Source organism: Chrysochloris asiatica, unplaced genomic scaffold, assembly GCF_000296735.1.
Source record: "Chrysochloris asiatica unplaced genomic scaffold, ChrAsi1.0 scaffold00252, whole genome shotgun sequence".
Taxonomy (NCBI): Eukaryota; Metazoa; Chordata; class Mammalia; order Afrosoricida; family Chrysochloridae; genus Chrysochloris; species Chrysochloris asiatica.
The window spans coordinates 492,607-498,354 of record NW_006408770.1 but is presented as its reverse complement, the minus strand read 5'-3'; positions in this window follow the sequence as shown (position 1 = coordinate 498,354).

Below are 5,748 nucleotides of genomic sequence, written 5' to 3'. Positions count from 1 at the left end.
ATTTATCTTGTTTGATTGCTCTTGTAGCACTTTCCCGACTTCTTCCTTATTTTTCTCAACTGCATTGTAGAGTGTTTTGAAACATTTCATAATCATTTTTCTGAATTCTTTCTCAGGCATTTCCAGGGCCTGCCCTCCTTCCATAATGGATTCCAGGTCTACTTCTAGGTCATTTGTCTCAGATATTTTATCTGTGTACAGGTTCTTCATAAGCACAGTTAAGTGTTCTGGAATACACAGTTAAGTGTTCTGGAATAAGTGTTATGGTCCACACAGTCGAATGCCTCTTTGTAGTTCATAAAGCACAAGTAAACATCTTTCTGGTATTTTCTGCTTTTCGTCAAGAGCCATCTGACATCAGCAATGATATCTCTAGTTACACATTCTCTTTTGAATCTGGCTTGAATTTCTGCAAGCTCCCAGTCCATGCAATGCTGCAACTGTTTTTGAATTATCTTCAGCAAATTTTACTTCCATGTGATGTTAATAATATTCTTCAATGATTTCTGCATTCTTTCTTTTGAATGGGCCCTGATATGGATCTCTTTCAGTAGGTCAGCCAAATATCTGTCTTTCAAATTGGCATAGATAAGTGAGTTCCTGTAATGCTGCTTCACTTTACTGAAAGATTTCAATTTGTATTCTGTGATTTCCTGGAGTCTTGGTTTTTACTTATGTCTTTAGTGCACCTTGGACTTTTTCCTTCAATGTTATTAGTTCTTGATCATATGGTAACTCTTGAAATGGTTGAAAATAATCCAATTCTTTTTGGGTACAGCAACTCTATGTTTTCCTTCCACCATAAAATCCTTCAGTATTGCAACACAAGCAGTCAATTTTCCTTCATTTCTTTCATCTTGAGAGATATACTGAGCATATTTTTCTTTTTTGGTTTTCTCACTCCAAGTCTTTATACATTCCATTATAATACATGATTTTGTCCTCCTGAGCTGTCCTTTGAAATGTTCTGTTCAGGTCTTTTACTTCATCATTTCTTCCAGTAACTTTAGCTATTCTATGCTCAATAACCAGCCTCAGAGTCTCTTCTGACATCCACATTGGTCTTTTTTTTTTTTTTTTTTCTTTCCAGTCTTACTAATGACCTTTTACTTTCTTCACAGATGATGTTTTTGATGCCATCCCATAACCTCTCTGGTCCTAGGTCATTAGTGTTTAATGCATCAAATTATTTCTTGAAATGGTCTCTAAATTCAGGTGGGATATACTCATGGTCATATTTTCTAAAAAAGTATCCATCTCTTCTAAGTTTTCAAATTTGTTGGAGTACAACTCTTCACAGTATTCTCTTATTACCCTTTTTATTTCCATTTGTTCCATTGTGACATCACCCATGGGGCTTCTTATGTGTCTTATTTGTGTCTTCTCCCTCTTTTCTTTTGTTAGGTTTGCCAATGGCTTGTCAATTTTATTAATCTTTTCGAAGAACAAACTTCTTGTCCTGTTGATTCTTTCTATAGTTTTTCTGTTTTCAATCTCATTTATTTTTACTGTAATTTTTGTTACTTCTTTTCTTCTGGTGACTGTAGGCTCGCTTTGTTGGACTGTTTATAATTGTTGGAGATGCTGTGTTAATGTGCTAATTTGATTCTTTGTTCGTTTTGCATGAGTGTATTTATTGCAATAAATTGTCCTCTCAACATTGTTTTTGCTGTGTCCCAAAGATTTTCATATGTTGTGTTTTCGTTCTCATTTGTTTCTAAGAATTTTGTGAATTCATGTTTTATTTCTTCTACTACCCAATAGCATTTAAACAGGATTGTTATGTAGTTAACAATGCATTTGAATTTATTTCTTTGGTTTTACTATTGTTGATTTCTAATTTTATAGCATTGTGGTCTGAGAAGATACTTTGTAGGATTTTGATGTTTGTAAATTTATGGAGGCTTGTTTTGGGGCCTAACACATGGTTTATTCTGGAGAATGTTCCATGTACACTGGAAAATAATGTGTATGGTGCTGTACACATCTATGAGGTCAGGTTGGTCAATTGTGTTATTTAGTTCCTCTGTATCTTTGTCGAGTTTCTTTCTGGTTGTTCCATCCTTTTTTAAAAGTGTCATATTAAAATCTCCCACTATTATTGTAGATTTGTCTATTTCTTTCTTTGAATCTAGAAGGGTTTGCTTTATATATCTCAGGGCTTTCATTGGGAGTGTAAATATGTATTATGGTTATGTCTTCTTGTTCAATTGACCTTTTAATCATGAGATAATGTCTTTCTTTATCTCTTACAGTCGTTTTTGCCTTAAAGTTTATTTTATCAGAAATTAGTATTGCCACTCCTGATCGTTTTTTATTGAAATTAGCTTGGTATATTTTTCCATCCTTTAACTTTTTAAAAAAGTTTTTATTGTGAATTGAATGATAATTTACTTTGGAGAACATCAACTTTACATTCATCCTATTGTATTCTGTTTCATTGCAATGATTACAGTCCCCTCCATGCATCATCATTCAGCACAATTTGCTTCCAATTCCTATGTTTTCTTTGTTTGTTTGATGTACACTGAAGCACTCAGGAATATATAACCATTCAAAATACCAAAGGGTATACCCTGCACACTAGCCCTCCAGCTGCCAGCACACAGCCCCTCTCTGTCCTTGTGTCTACAGTCCTCAGTCGTTCTATTTCTCCACATCATTGTCTCTGTGTCCATCTATGGCATCGCTGCTTCTCTGGATAGAGCCCCACACTCTGATCTTCTCCCTTGATAGTTCCAGGGTCCTCTGCTCCTGGCCTGAAAGATCAACCACTCCCCTCCTTTTGTTACAAAATGTCTACCTTTATATTTGCAGCATTCACAATAAGTCCTGGTAACAATTATTCACTATTGAGCCACAAGAGTCTTATCCCTATCTCCTTTCACCAGTCCCGTCTAGACAGTTGGAAACTACTCAGTGGAGAGTCTATCTTCCTCTTCACCCTCTGAAACTAAACTACCTCTTGAAAACTTGTAAGCCAGTCACTTCATGCCTTTGTAGGCTACCACCACTCCCCATTTTGGGCAGCCAATGTCTAAGTTGCTCATCTCTGTCAACCCTGTGTACAGAAGGTCCACCCTTTTAACTTTTAACCTTTGTGTGTGTGTGTGTGTGTGTGTGTAAGGTGTGTCTCTTGCAGGCATTATATTGAAGGGTCTTGTTTTATTATCCATTATGACACTCTTTGTCTTTTAACTGGTGCATTTAATCCATTGACATTCAGTGTAATTATCAATAGGTATGAATTAATTGCTGTCATTATGTTAGATTTTTTTTGTGTGTGTGTGTGTGTGTGATGCTGGTTTCTTTGTTCTGCATGCCTTCTTGAGCTGAGTTCATGTTTTTGTGGTCTTTCTTATCAGTTTCTTCTTAGTTTTAATATTTCCATGTTCGTGTTGGATCTTCATTTTCTTGGTATGCAGTGAAGTATTCATTTTATTTGAGGTTGCCCTATAATCCATTAATGTTTTCCTCTATTTAAGACAGTATATTTTATCCTGTAATATGTCTGACCTCCTCACCATCTGAATCTCTGTTCCTATATTTTTCCCTTCTTTGATATCATATATTTTTTTTTTCAATCCTCTGAAACCTATACAGGGCCATTCCATTATGGGTCAGAACAGACTAGATGGCACTTAACAACAACAAGAAGTGCATTTGTGGAGTCCTGGTATGGTGTTGTAAGATAAGCACAAGACTGCTAACAACAAGATGGTTGAAACCTATCAGCTGCTCTCTGAAATCCTGTATGGGGTTGTTATAACTTGGAACCAACTCAACTGCAGTTAACAACCACCACAACAGTGTATTTGTGAATTTAAAAATTACTCTTACTTTGATTTTGATTACTAACTCCAGTGTCCATTTGGCTCTTTTGAGATAGTGTCCATCGTTTAATTGATATCCCTACACATTGAACTTTTCAAAAATTAAAATCTACATTTTATTTTTATAAAGATAAATATAATTATATAAATACAATGAATAAAAAAAAGTGTGAACTGAGTGATAGTTTACATAGGAGAACATTGGCTTTACATCATCGTTTGATTGCAATGATTACAATCTCCTCTGTGCATCAACATCCAACTTTTTTTTTTTTTTAAAGAGGGAGGGATGCACACAAAAACACTCAAGAATACATAATAAATTAAAAAAAAAAAAAGAAAGTCAAAGAGCACATTCTGCAAGCCTACCTTCTGCCCACCAACACCCAGTTCCTGTCTTTCCATGAGTCCAGAGTCCTCAGCTGCTCTCTTTCTTCATGTCCTCTTCCCTGCCTCCATCTGTGGTGTTGTTGCTTCTCTGTATATGGTCCCACATTCAGCTTGTGCTCTTCTTGATGGTCCTAGGGTCCTATATAAGATAAACTAATCCCCCTATTTTGTTACAAAACTTTTACTTTTACAATTGTGATAGTCACAATTAGTCATGATAACAATTACTCACTATTGAATCATAAAAATCTTATCTCTTTTTATGAGACCCATTTAGACAAGATGAAAACTATTCAGTGGGAACTCTTTCTTCCACCACATACTCTTTTTTTTTTTTTTAATGAATTGGTTGGGGCTCCTGCTAAGCCAGCCTCAAATTTCTCCAGTTTATTTTGTGCACCAATTTGTGTAACAAGCTCATTCATGTTTGTCTCCAATACCATTCTCCGCATCACCGTTTTTGCAAGAATATTCTGAACCTTATCTACATGGAAAATTAAATCCAGTTCACAGACATTTTCGAAGCACTTGTCTGATATTCCCACAAATACTTGAATTAGATCCAAAACACCAAGTTCACTTTCTGAAGAATCCATACAGAAGACAAAATGTAATGTTGCATAATGTCTATAAGTTCATTTGTTGTCAGATCTTCATTCTAGGAAATAAGAAATATTTTCATCTCTCTTAGATACCAAGTGTGATCTCTCAAATGATTTGCTATTGTATATCTTCTGCTATGGTGCTGTAGGATAAGCATTGGGCCACAAGGTCACTTTGAACCTCATGGTCGGTAGTTCAAACTTACCACCCACTCCTTGGAAACTCTATACAGGGTCACTATGAGTCAGAACTGACTCGATGGCACTTAATAACAACAGTCTTCATTGTAGGGTTAGTAGAACTTGGAGAGTCTCCACTTCCAATGTTGCTGAAGATGAAGATCATGGCTGGGCAGGGCCAACCTGGTGGACACACGGGAGCCAGGGCAGAGCGGGTGCATGAAACCCACCGAGGGAGCTTCCTGGTTCCATTATCTTTTTTGTTTGTTTGGTTTCATTTTTTTTCTTTTTTAAAATGTTTTATTGTGAATTATATGATAGTTTACATGGGAGAACTTTAGTTTTGCATTCATTCCGTCATATAACATCTCATTTCCATGGTTCCAATCCCCTCCATTAATCATCAACCACCCAAAGGGTATATCCCAGAAACCAGCCCCCTACACTTCCTCCTCCTCCCCCCAGTTTTCGGCCCACAGTCCCTTTCCCTCTCTGGGTCCAAAGTCCCCGGTCGCTTCATCACTCCACGTCATCATCTCTGTCTCTATCTCAGGCATCTCTGTTTCGCTGGGTAGGTTCCCGCTCTCAGATCTTCTCCGTTGATGGTCCCAGAGGCCTCCGCTCCTATCCTGGAGAATTAACCACTCCCTTCCTTGTTACAAAACTTCTACCTTTGCATTTCCAACTCTCATAGTCCATCCTGATAAGCATTATTCACTACAGTATCACGAGTTACCCATCTG